The sequence below is a fragment of the Jaculus jaculus genome, chromosome 7 (genome assembly GCF_020740685.1).
Source record: "Jaculus jaculus isolate mJacJac1 chromosome 7, mJacJac1.mat.Y.cur, whole genome shotgun sequence".
NCBI lineage: Eukaryota > Metazoa > Chordata > Mammalia > Rodentia > Dipodidae > Jaculus > Jaculus jaculus.
Genome location: NC_059108.1, coordinates 24184336 through 24197353, shown reverse-complemented (window position 1 = coordinate 24197353; position 13018 = coordinate 24184336).

Genomic DNA, 13018 nt, shown 5'->3' with positions numbered 1-13018 from the left:
CTTAGGCTTCACAGGCAAGTGCTTAACCGCTAAGCCATCTCTCCAGCCCCCCACTTCAAATAGGGTGGGGGTGGAGGAGGGTGCCACTGATTTCGTGACAGGAGCTGAGGGGGCGTGTTCCAGAGCTAGGATGAAGTGTGCTAAGCAGATGGACTTCAGGCTCAGCAGAGGCCAACTTGTAAGGCTAGCAAGGAGAGAAGCACGACAGGACACGAGGTCAGAGAAGTTGGAGAGAAAGAGAGAAGTGTGACAGGACAGGCTTCAGAAAAGTTTACTCCAGGCCTGGAGAGATGGCTTAGTGGTTAAGCGCTTGCCTGTGAAGCCTAAGGACCCCAGTTCGAGGCTCCATTCCCCAGGAGCCACATAAGCCAGATGCACAAGGTGGAGCATGCGTCTGGAGTTCATTTGTAGTGGCTGGAGGCCCTGGTGCACTCATTCTCTTTCTCTCTCTCTGTCTGTTGCCCTCAAATAAATATATGAAAAGCTTATTCCAGGGGAGGAAGAAGGAGGGGAGCAAGGGAAGAGTAGGTCCTGATCAGGAGCAAAACCTGAGTTTTATAGCATCCTGGAGGCCAGATGAAGAGTGTATCATGGAGGGAGTGATGGGACCATGTGAAAAGATGCTACTGGGTCAGGAAAGATGTATTCTGAGTACTGAATCTCATCAAGTTGAGATTTATATTGAATTGTTGTGTAGGATGCAGAGGGAATGGGAGGAGACCAAATTACAATACTTTCTTAGAGGAATTTTACTGCTGTTGGTGGTAGAAATGGGAAGTAGAATAAGGCAGTATTTTTTTTTGTTCATTTTTTATTTATTTATTTGAGAGCGACAGACATAGAGAGAAAGACAGATAGAGGGAGAGAGAGAGAATGGGCGCGCCAGGGCTTCCAGCCTCTGCAAACGAACTCCAGACACCTGCGCCCCCTTGTGCATCTGGCTAACGTGGGACCTGGGGAACCAAGCCTCGAACCGGGTCCTTAGGCTTCACAGGCAAGCGCTTAACCGCTAAGCCATCTCTCCAGCCCAAGGCAGTATTTTTAAGACAGGAAGTAAGTGTAACATGATAACATACTGATGAAAAATAACTCAGAAGGGAAGGAGAAATCAATGATGTTGGCAGCTGCTGATGGATGTGAGTGGAGAAAGGGGATGCAGAGAGGTTGATAGCCAGTGTGGCCATGAAGAGGGTGGGATGAGTGGCCCAGAGGCAGGAAGTGGGTAAATATAAATATAGTATTAAAATATTGATCATGCATAGTATTCAGGAAGCATGGTTACCAATTGGGAGTAGGAATGGGAGAGATTTTGAAGAAAGAAGGTTTGAGGCAGTTGTCTGCCGGGCTCCTCCCCGGTGGGCAGGTAGTGCTGAGGAGGGAGCAGGCCCGCTGGTTCCTCCCAAAGGGTTGAGGAAGAGGATGAACATCGGATGACTCAGAACCTCTCCTAGTCACCGGAGCAAAACCACACTGAGCCGGGAGTCTTGTGGAAGCAGGAAATCACTGGAACTCGCTTTATTGCTATGAGCAGTTGCCTATATCATGTTGGGGACAAAGGCGGGGATTTTAGGATGGGGGAAGAGGTAAGGGCCAATAGTAAACTTTAACTATTGAAATGGTAATTACAATTGCCATGTGGAGGTAGCAGGCCAGAAGCCATTAGGCATCTTGCTGAGTCCTAGCTGGTCAGAGACAGGTCGCCAGACTTTAGCTAGGCTCAGGAAGCTCCACTAGCCCTCACATCCGGGCCTCTCAAGGCCCAACTGTTGTCAAGAAAGAATGTTATTGTGATTGCTGCATAGCATTTAGATTGTTAAGTCTCAAGGAACTTGAAGAGGGGTTAAAATTTGGGTTTGGGGTAGAAGTAGGAATCAAATCTAGAATATCTTGCAGGCTATTGTAAATTATGTTGGGCTTTGCTCCACCTGATAAGGAGAGTAAAGGAAAATTTGACTTTGGCTTTTTTTAAAAAATATATTTTTATTTATTTCTTTGAGAGAGAGAGAGAGAGAGAGAGAGAGAGAGAGAGAAACAGGGCACACTAGGACCTTCAGCCACTGCAAACGAACTCCAGATGCATGTGCCACCTTGTGCATCCGGCCTACGTGAGTCCTGGGTAATTGAACCTTGGTCTTTTGGATTCACAGGCAAGCGCCTTAACTGCTAAGCCATTTCCCCCAGCCCTGAGTTTTGTCTTTCCAGGACTGTCTTAACCACCTTGTGCACAGGACTCTGCCAGAGAAGAAGCAGGGCAAAGTCTGGCTCAGCAGTTTAAGTGAACGATGGTGGTGGCTTGAACTAAGGTGGACATGGTGAACAAGGAAGGAGAGGACTTTGCAGGTGGGGCTGTCAGTATTTGCTAAGTGCAAGTTCAATGTGAAAAGAAGTCAGCAAGGAGGTGAAGGTGAACAATATGTGAACAGTAGTGGTTATTATATATATTAAGTTTCTCAACCTCAAGTGTAAACACAAGGTCAACATCACCTAAAGGGACATCATCAGCCATGTGCCCATGTGACCCGGGCAGCGTTCCTTCCATGGTCTTGTTGCTGGCAGCCTCATATTCTAGGTACAACTATACAAGGGTGTAAACTATTCATGTTTTTTTCCTAGGATTTGAGATATTTCCTTTTAAGTTTGAAATTCCGAGATAAATTAAGTATATATCCATTAAACTTTCCTTCTGGAAATATGTTTAGCACTCTTTCAAAAATGACAGCATTTAGTTAACTGTCTGGAGCTCATTCGAGTTTTCCAAAATATGAAAACAAAGTGTATTCATTTTAATGGAGGCTTTGATCTGTCATTCAGTATTTTCATGTTTTCACTGTTTGCTTCTTTCAAAGTTAAGTAAACCTACAAAAGTCTGAAGAAGGAACATGCCATCAACTTCAAACAGAAAGAAGGCACTTGGCTCCTTCCTTCTCAAAGAACAGCTTGTGTCGGTTTCCTCAGTCCCTGTTTTCTTGAAAAGTTACTGACTAGGCCAGTCTGCCTCATTCCTTCTTGCTCCTTCATTGCCATTTTTAATGACGAAACTTTCAGAACTGCTAGTAACACCTGGTGTCTTCAGTTCTGTCCCCTTAAACTTGGAGACTTCAAGGTCCTTTTCTTTAGTGCCATAGCTCACTGACCAGAGAAAGCCAAACACACAGGGTGCTGATCTATTTCCTGAGAAGTTCAGCTTAGTCGTTTTCTTTATTGTGTTTGCAAATGAGGCCGCTGGGACTGAGGGAGGAAGTGAACTTATTTCCTAGGAATCTTTGTTTTGTGGTTTGGGGAGATCAAGTAGAAACATACTACCTGGATATTTTATTAACATCTTAGGTTAAGTTTCTCCTGGTCTTCTTTCCTCTCAGCAGGGTGACTGGTTAATTTCAGGTGAAAGGAAGCAGGTCTTATTGCCTCCCCCATAACCAGGCTCTCAGTATGCACCCGATGGCTCAACGTGTTGATGCTTTCAATCGTGAACAGCTGTCAGGTTGCGGCTTGATTTGACACTGGGTCAGGGAAAGCCCCACTTGTTATTTCAGAAGCAAAGGCAGTATACATAGAGTGAAATTGGAGATCCTGGGTTCTAGAGGCCAACTCAGGTACCTATTCTAGTGTCAGCATCACATGACCTCTTTGAGGTTCAACTTACTCATCTGGAAAATAGGAATAGTAATGCTTACTATAGACTTGGTGTGAAGATTAAATATACATATTTACATATTTATAATGCACATATAAATACATTTATGTTTATAATATACATATGTAATATAGAAATAAATACATTACTATTATACATATAAACATAGTATATATAAATACTATAAATATTGTATCCTATACAATGACCATATTACCAAGCACTTAATAAGTATTCAATAGTTATAGGTATTATTATTTTTTCATTTTATGAATCTGTAATTTAAGAGTTATAACACTATTATTTGACATACGTTGCTACAGATCTAAGGTATTTTAAAAAAAAATATTTTATTTATTTATGACAGAGAAAGAGACAGATAGAGAGAAAGAGAGAATGGGCATGCCAGGGCCTCTATCCACTGCATACGAACTCCAGATGCATATGCCACCTTGTGCACCTGATTTTACATAGGCACTGGGAAGTCAAACTCTGGTCCTTAGGTTTTGTAGGGAAGCACATTAACCACTGAGCCATCTCTCCAGCTCAGGTATGTATCTTTTATATTATCATATGTTATGCTACACATGCTTATAATGTATATTTGTATGCATAAATGAATAATGAATGTGAGATTCAGATAGAGTACCTTGTTCTCTCTGAGTGTTCTTGTATGGTGAGACCAGTGGTTCTCAGAAATGGAGTCTTTAGCAGGTATAGTGTGCACGCCTTTAATCCCAGCATTCAGGAGGCAGAGGTAGGAAAATCGCTATGAGTTCGAGGCCAGCGTGAGACTACAGAGTGAATGCCAGATCAGCCTGTGCTAGAGTGAGACCCTACTTTGAAAAACAACAAGAATGTAGACTTTAAACCAGAATCAACTGGAAATGTTCTGGAAATTCGGTTGAGCTGCACTGCAGATGTACTGAATTAGGAGCTCTGTGGAAGGGGCTCAGCCATCTGTGTTTTCACGAGTGCTTCTGGTGATTCTGATGCACTATGAACTGTGAGAACCAGTGGCAATGTGCCCCAACCCAGGATAAGACCCTCCAACCTAAAATATTTTTGGTCAAACTATTGTCTTGTTTCATGTAACTCTTTTTGAAATTGTATTTACTTAATTTTTTGGTTTTTTTTTTTTTTTTTTTTTTTTGGTTCTTTGAGTAGGGTCTCACTTTAGCCCAGGCTGACCTGGAATTCACTATGGAATCTGAGGGTGGCCTTGAACACACAGTGATCCTCCTACCTCTGCCTCCTGAGTGCTGGGATTAAAGGAGTGCGCCACCATGCCTGGCTTTACTTAATTTCTTTTTAAAGTATTTATTTATTTAAGAGAGAGAAGGGGAGATAAAGAGGGAGAGGGAGGAAGAAAAAGAAAGAAAATGGGTGTGCCAGAGCCTGATGTCACTGTAAAGGAACTTCAGATGCATGCACCAGTTTGTGCTTCTGGCTTTACATGGGGGCTGGGGAATCGAACCTGAACCAGTAGGCTTTATAAGCAAATGCTTTTAACTGCAGAACCATCTCTCCAGCCTTTTTTTTTTTTAATTTTTTTTGTTCATTTTTATTTATTTATTTGAGAGTGACAGAGAAAGAGGCAGATAGAGAGAGAGAGAGAATGGGCACGCCAGGGCTTCCAGCCACTGCAAATGAACTCCAGATGCATGCGCCCTTGTGCATCTGGCTAACGTGGGACCTGGGGAACCGAGCCTCGAACCGGGGTCCTTTGGCTTCACAGGCAAGCGCTTAACCGCTAAGCCATCTCTCCAGCCCCCCCCCCTTTTTTTAAAGTTTAAAGATGACTTAAGCATTTAGAAGAAAGATCATTCTAATCTTATTCAAAGGCTTCCAAAAATCAGAAAGAGGAAGTTCTTCCCAATATATTTTTAATTTTTGAATATTTTATTTTACTTATTTATGAAAGAGAGAGAGAGAGAGAGAACGAATGAATAGGCACTCCAGGGCATCTAGCCACTGCAAATTGCAAACGAACTCCAGACACATGCACCACCATGTGCATCTGGCTTACGTGGGTTCTGGAGAGTCAAACCTATGTTCCTTAGGCTTTGTAGGCAAGTGCCTTGACTGCTAAGTCATCTCTCCGGCACCTATTTTTAATTTTTAATTATCACTCACAATACTAGGTTTCATTATGGCATTTTCAAACCAAATTTGCTTTTGTTTTGCTAATTATGCTCTCCCCTCTGCCTCCTTTCCTGTGATCTCACCCTGTACCCTTTCCATCCACCCTTCATAATCTCCTTTCCACTTTTCTCTTTAAATTTTATTTATTTATTTTCAATTGGAGTGGGGAAGGGAATAGGCACACCAGAGCATCTTGCCACTGCAAATGAATTCCCAACACATGTGTCACTTTGTTTATTTAGTTTTAGGTAGGTACTGGGGAATTGAACCTCTGGTCTGTAGGCTTTGCAAGCAAGTACCTTTAACTGTTGAGCCATCTCTCCAGCCGTCTTTTCCACTTGCTTCTCACATATATCCTAGTGCCTTCCCCCTTCTCAACACCTCTTTCCCCTTCTCATGTTCTCCCTTCTGGCTTAATAACCTATGCCCACACTCACACTCACTACATGCATACATATTAACCTTATAAGCTAGAATCCATCTATGGAAGACAACATGCAATTTTTATCTCTCTGTATCTGAACTGATTTATTTAATACAATACTTTTAACTTCTATCCATTTTCCTGCAAATTGCATTTAAAATTTTATTTATTTATTTATTTGAGAGTGACACACAGAGAGAGAAAGAGGCAGAGAGAGACAGAGAGGGAGAGAGAGAGAGCGAGAGAATGGGCACGCCAGGGCTTTCAGGCACTGTGAAGGAACTCCAGATGCATGCGTCCCCTTGTGCATCTGGCTAACATGGGTCCTGGGGAATCAAGCCTTGAACTAGGGTCCTTAGGCTTCACAGGCAAGTGCTTAACCACTAAACCATCTCCCCAGCCCCCAAATTTCATTTTTTGACAGGTGAATAAAATTCCATTATACACACACACACACACACACACACACACACACACACCACATTTTCATTATATTTTCTTCTGTTTATTTCCTTGTCATTGTGAATAGGGTAGCAATAATCATGAATGTGTGTGCATCTGTGCGGTGATGTATTGTGGTGGTTTGATTCAGGTGTCCCCCATAAACTTAGGTGTTCTGAATGCTAGGTTCCCAGCTGATGGATATTTGGGAATTAATGCCTCCTGGAGGGAGTGTATTGTTGGGGGCGGGCTTATGGGCTTTATAGCCAGTTTCCCCTTGCCAGTGTTTGGCATACCCTCCTGTTGCTGTGGTCCACCTTATGTTGGCCAGGGGGTGATGTCCACCCTCTGCTCATGCCATCGTTTTCCCCTGCCATCGTGGAGCTTCCCCTTGAGCCTGTAAGCCAAAATAAATCTCTTTTTCCCAGAAGCTGCTCTTGGTTGGGTGATTTCTACCAGCAATGCGAACCGGACTGCAACATGTATCAAGTCCTTAGGATATCTACCCAGAAGTGGTATAGCTGGATCATAAAGCAATTCATTTTTTATTTTCTTAAGACGCTTCCATACTGATTTCCATAGGGGCTATACTAGTTACACAGCCATCAGCTGTGGATAAGTGTTCCTCTTTCCCCACATGTAGAACTTGTCTTTGTTCTTGATGATAGCCATATAGCCATTCTGACTGGGGTAGGGTAAAATTGCAAAATGGTTTGAATGATGGCTAAGGATATATATATACATATATATATATATTATAGATAGTAACATCTGTCTGAAATATATCTGGCAAAGACTTTCTCCTATTGTGTAGGCTCTTGTTCATTTTGCTGATAGTTTTCTTTGCAATGAAGAAGCTTTTGTAAATTTCATGTAGTCCCATTTGTTAATTCTTTGGCTATTTTTTGTGCTAATGGTGCCATATTCAGAAAGCTCTTGCCCATGCTTCTATCTTGAAGTTTATTTCCTATGTTTCCTTCAAGCAGTTTCAGTGTTTCAGGTTTTAAGTCAAGGTTTTGATCCATTTTGAATAAATTATTGTGCAGAGTAAGATACATAAATCTAATTTCATTCCTCTGAAGGTGGATATCTAGTTTACTAGCACCATGTCCTGAACAGGCTGTCTTTTTCTCAAGGTATTTTTGACACCATTGTAAAAATTTAGGTAGCCAGATGCGTGGATTTTTTTCTGGGTCCTTATTCTATTTGGTATACATGTCCCTTTTCATGTCAGCACCATGCTGTTTTTGTTTGAGGAGTACACTTAACTAGCAAAGATGCCCCGAACTGAATGACAACAAATAGAAATCAAGTCATCAAGCAGACAGAAGCTATTAAAAAGCAAGTGTAAGGCTGAAGAGATGATTTAGTGGTTAAGGTGTTTGCCTGCATAGCCTAAGGACCCATGTTCAATTCCCCAGAACCCATGTAAGCCAGATACACAAGCTTGCACATGCATCTAGAGTTTGTTTGTAATGGCTAGAGGCTGTGGCACACCCATTTTCCTCTCTCTCTCATAAATAAATAAATAAAAATATTAAAAAAGCAAGTGCAGCTATTCCTATCTGATAGAGTACACTTCAACCTAAAACTTGTCAGAAGAAAAAAGAGGGCAATTATATACTCAAAAGTAACAATCCAGCAAAAGGAAATAATGATTATAAACATTTATGCACAAAATATTGGGTCTCCCAATTTTCATAAAACAACACTAAAATGATTAAAATGTCACATAGATTCTGATGTATTAATAATGAGATGCTTCATTATGCCACACTGGCATTTTATTTTATTTTATTTTATTTTAATTGATTTATTTGAGAGCAACAGACAGAAAGAGAAAGAGGCAGGGTGAGAGGTAGAGAGAGAGAGAGAGAGAGAGAGAGAATTGGCTCACCAGTTCCTTCAGCCACTGCAAATGAACTCCATATGTGGGTATTGGGGAATCAAGCCCTGAACCGGGGTCCTTAGGCTTCACAGGCAGGTGCTTAACCACTAAGCAATCTCTCGGGCACCACACTGGTATTTAAATAAACCTTCCAAACTAAAAGTCAGTAAAGAAGCTTCTGGAATAAATTATACCAAAGATCAACTGGATTTAACAGATATAGTCAGAATATTCTGTTTGACAGATATTGAATACATGTTCTTCTCAGTGGCATGTGAAGTCTTCTCCAAAATTATAGTCCACAATGCAAACCTTCACAGATAGAAAGTAATGAGATAATTCCTTATATCTCATCAGATCATAATGGAAAAAATTAAAAATTAACATGGGAAGTCTGGAATGATAGCCTAGCACTTAAGGCATTTGCCTGCAAAACCAAAGGACCCAGGTTTGTTTCCCCAGGACCCATGTAAACCAGATGCACAAGGGGGTGCACGCATCTGGAGTTCGTTTGCAGTGGCTGGAGGCCCTGGTGTGCCCGTTCTCTCTTTCTCTCTCTCTCTCTCAAATAAATAAAATAAATAAAATGAAAAGAAGAAATTAACAAGGGAAGCTTCAGTACCTATACAAATACTTGGAGAATGAACAATGTACTTTCGAATGAATGGTGGGTCATTTAAGAAATCAGAGAGATAGTTTGAAAATTCTTAAAAACGAGTGAAAACAGCGTAAGTTAACAGTTCCTGTGGGACACAGTTAACTAAGGCAGTCCTAGGAATAGTTTATAGCTATACATGCTCACATTTAAAAACAATAATAAAAAAAAAAATCAGAGAGAGGGTGGAAAGATGGCTCAGAGCAGAAAGCACTTACTGTGCAAGTGTGAAGATTGGAGTTCTGATTGACATCCCCATAAAGGCCGGGTGGGTGTGGCAGCCTCCCTCAAACCCCAGCACTTGGGAGAACCCCCAGTGCAAGCTGGTTAGCTATATGAACCAAAGAGGTGTTTCTGGGTTCAAGTGAGAGTCACTGCTTTAGTCAAGAAAGTGGAGTGTGATTTAGAAAAACACTCAATATCAGCCTCTGGCCTCCACACTTATGCACACATACACACACACACCTGCACATGTCATGTACACACATATGTCCACACATGTGAACATGCATAAACAGATGCACACCACTATTCACTTACATAGACAAGACAATGAGAGAGACTGCAAATAAATAATCCATTAATGTACCTTCAGGCTCTAGAAAAACAAGAAGCCCATCCTAAACCTAAATAAGATTAGGCCAGAAATAAATGAAATAGAGACTAAAAGAACAACAAATAGAATCAATTAGAGTTGATTATTGGAAAAGGTTAACAAGATTAACAGACCCCTAACCAACCTAACAAAAAGAAAGAGAGAAGACCTAAATTAATAAAATTAAAGATGAAAGGGAGTTATTACAATGATCCTCAATAAAATCCAGAAGATCATTAAGGAACACTTTGAAGACTTATATTCCAAAAAGCTGGAAAACCTAGAAAAGTGGCTAAGTTCTAAATGCATATGACCTACCAAAATTAAAGCCAGGAGATATAAATAATTTAAATAGACCCATTAAAAGCAATGAAATTGAAGCTGTAATAAAGTCTCCCCAAAAATGAAAGCCCGGGACCAGATGCATTCACTACTGAATTCTCAAACTTTTAAAGAAGATTTAATTTCAACACTTCTTAAACTGTACCACACAATGGAAAGGGAAGAAGCACCACCAAACTCATTCTATGAGGCCAGTGTAGTCCTGACAGCATGTGATGCTTCAGCAACCCGTGAATGCTGAGCAAAAATCCCAAGGCAATACTAAAACCATAAGTCATTTCCTTACGAAGTGCTGGACAAGTGCTCAAGGCACGTCAGTGCGCTGATGGCACACTTAGCGGTACGGTGCTTGGCAGAGTGGGAGATGGGTAAGACACGATTCCCTTCTTTTCCTATTGTTTGAAGGCAGGTTTGATGGGATTTCCTTTCTCCTGTGTCAAGAGGTGCAGGGAGATGGTTTGGGGCCAGGAAGGTCTGTTTTCCTAATACTCGGGAAATGGAACAGAAAACTGATGTTGTTGTCAGTCTTGCTGGGCATTTAGGGACTGGCCAGAAGGCAGCCCAGTGTGAGAGGCAGAGTATCAGTGCCTGTCAGATCTCCAGTCTTCTGCTGGCATCCCCCATAACTTCTCCAGCTTGTAGAAGTGCCCTTTCCTCACAGGAAGTCTTCATTCAATGAAATATTACACAAGTCTTTCTTTCTTTTCTTTTTTTTTTTTTTTTTGGTGTTTTGAGGTAGGGTCTCACTGTAGCCCAGCCTGACTTGGAATTCACTATGTAGTTTCAGGCTGATCTTTAACTCATAGCAATCCTCCCATCTCTGCCTCCCGAGTGCTGAGATTAAAGGTGTGCCCCACCACAACCGGTTCACACAAGTTGTATTTCCTGGGAATAGTCAGTTCTGTATCATGGATTCTAGTGTGACTAAAATTACTGATGTTTCCCTTGAAGCTTAGCCAGATTAGATAACATGTATGTACCCCTGATAAGATTGTTTAGAATAAAATGAAATACACAGAGAATAATATAATAGTCTCCTGTAGAGACTCTCTTTGGATTTGGCAAATGTTGATGTTTTACCATCGTATTAATCTTCTCAGTTTCTGTAGCAGAATGCCATAGTCCGTAGCTTTTCTTTTCATAGTTTTGGAGGCTGGGAGGCCCCAAAACAGGTGCTTGTTGCTTTGGTTCCTGGTGAAGGCTCTCTTGCTGGCTTGCAGATGGCTACTTTCTTACGTGTCCTCACATGGCCTTTTCTCAGTGCATGACACAGAGAAAGACAGAAGGAGGGAGGAAGGAGGGAGGAAGGGGGAGAGAGAGACAGAGGAAGGAAGGAGAGAGAAAGAGTGTGGGGGATTGTCTTTCATTATTATTATATTATTATTATTAGAAGGCAATGGATCAGGACTCCACTCTTGCATCCACATTCAGCCTATATTTCTTCCCCAGGGTTCCTGTCCCATGTATCAATATAGCCTTTTGTGATTTAACTGTTCATGTTATTTGTCTGTTTTCTATTGACTTGGTTGTCTTTTTCTTTATATAAGTGATTTACATACTTTAATACTAAAATGTGGCTTATAGTGACTACAAATGATTGAAAATCTGTAGCTTGATTTTTAACTTCTAAATTATAACTGTATATCTATATATCTATATCTATATCTATATCTATATCTATATCTATATCTATATCTATATCTATATCTATATATATATCCATATATATATATCTATGTAGATAATTATATCTATCTATCTATCTATATATATATTGGGTTTTTTTTTCTTTTTGAATCAATTTTTTGTAATTTAGTATGTTCTAGGAAAACTTCCATTGCATTAAAGTGTTCAACCTGCTGGCAAATTTTACAAATCTTTGCTGCTCTGAGTGCCCATGCCTCCTGCCCCAATTCATATGTTGATACCCAGTACCCGGTGTACTACTAATATGGGATTTGCACTCAGTGAGACTAGAACTCCAGCCCAGGTCCTTATTCACATTTAGCAAAGAACTGAAATGCAGATATGAAGGGTAAATTATTAAAGATTTGTTTTAAGGAAAAATGTAGATAAAAGAAGAAAGGTGTAGCTCCCAAGCTGACCAGCTGGGAGGGTCCTAAGAAGGTTGCCATGAGGTAGAGTGGTTTGGGCTCCTTCACAGCCTTGGGAAGGTGAATTGAGAGGCTCTTAACTGGGCTGTGTTTCATAGTCAGGCTTAGGTGCACAGCAGAGATCTTGTTTGGATGGTGAGGACAGACCGAAGGTGTGCAGCCTTAGAAGGAGCCCACCAACCTAGGAGGGGTGGAAATGCAGGATTAGGGAAAACCCGCAAAAGCTTTTCAAGCTCAAGGACCAGAAAGTGGCTTCGGGTGGCTGTTTCTAGCTGGGATAGGTTGGCATCCGTGTTCTCCTTGGGACGTGGTCCCTGACTGATACCTATAAAGAAACAAAACAAAACAAAACAAAACAAAACAAAACAAAACAAAACAAACAAAACAAAACACTGTGCTCCTCTTCTATGGCACTGCCATCATGAGGTAAAATGTTCAGGAGATGAAGAATGAAGATACCTTCACACCTGGTTGTCTCTTCTGCCTTGTAAGGACCCAGCAGGAAGCACCTGATCTGAACCACGTCAAAAACCCTGACTCGACACAGAAGCTGGGCTCACCTCACTCTTGGCCTTAGCCTCCAGAATGGTGAGCCCCGGGAAGTTCTACCCTTTACAGGCAGCCCTGTCTGGAGCCACTGTTTTGCAGCAGCCTGAATACACTTAAATATTAGTTTCATCTGCATTGTCTCATGGTTTCATCTCTGAAATTCTCAATTCTGCACACAATTTTTTTTTCCCTGCTCTCCCTTGCCAAGAACGTATCTATCCAAAGAGTGCT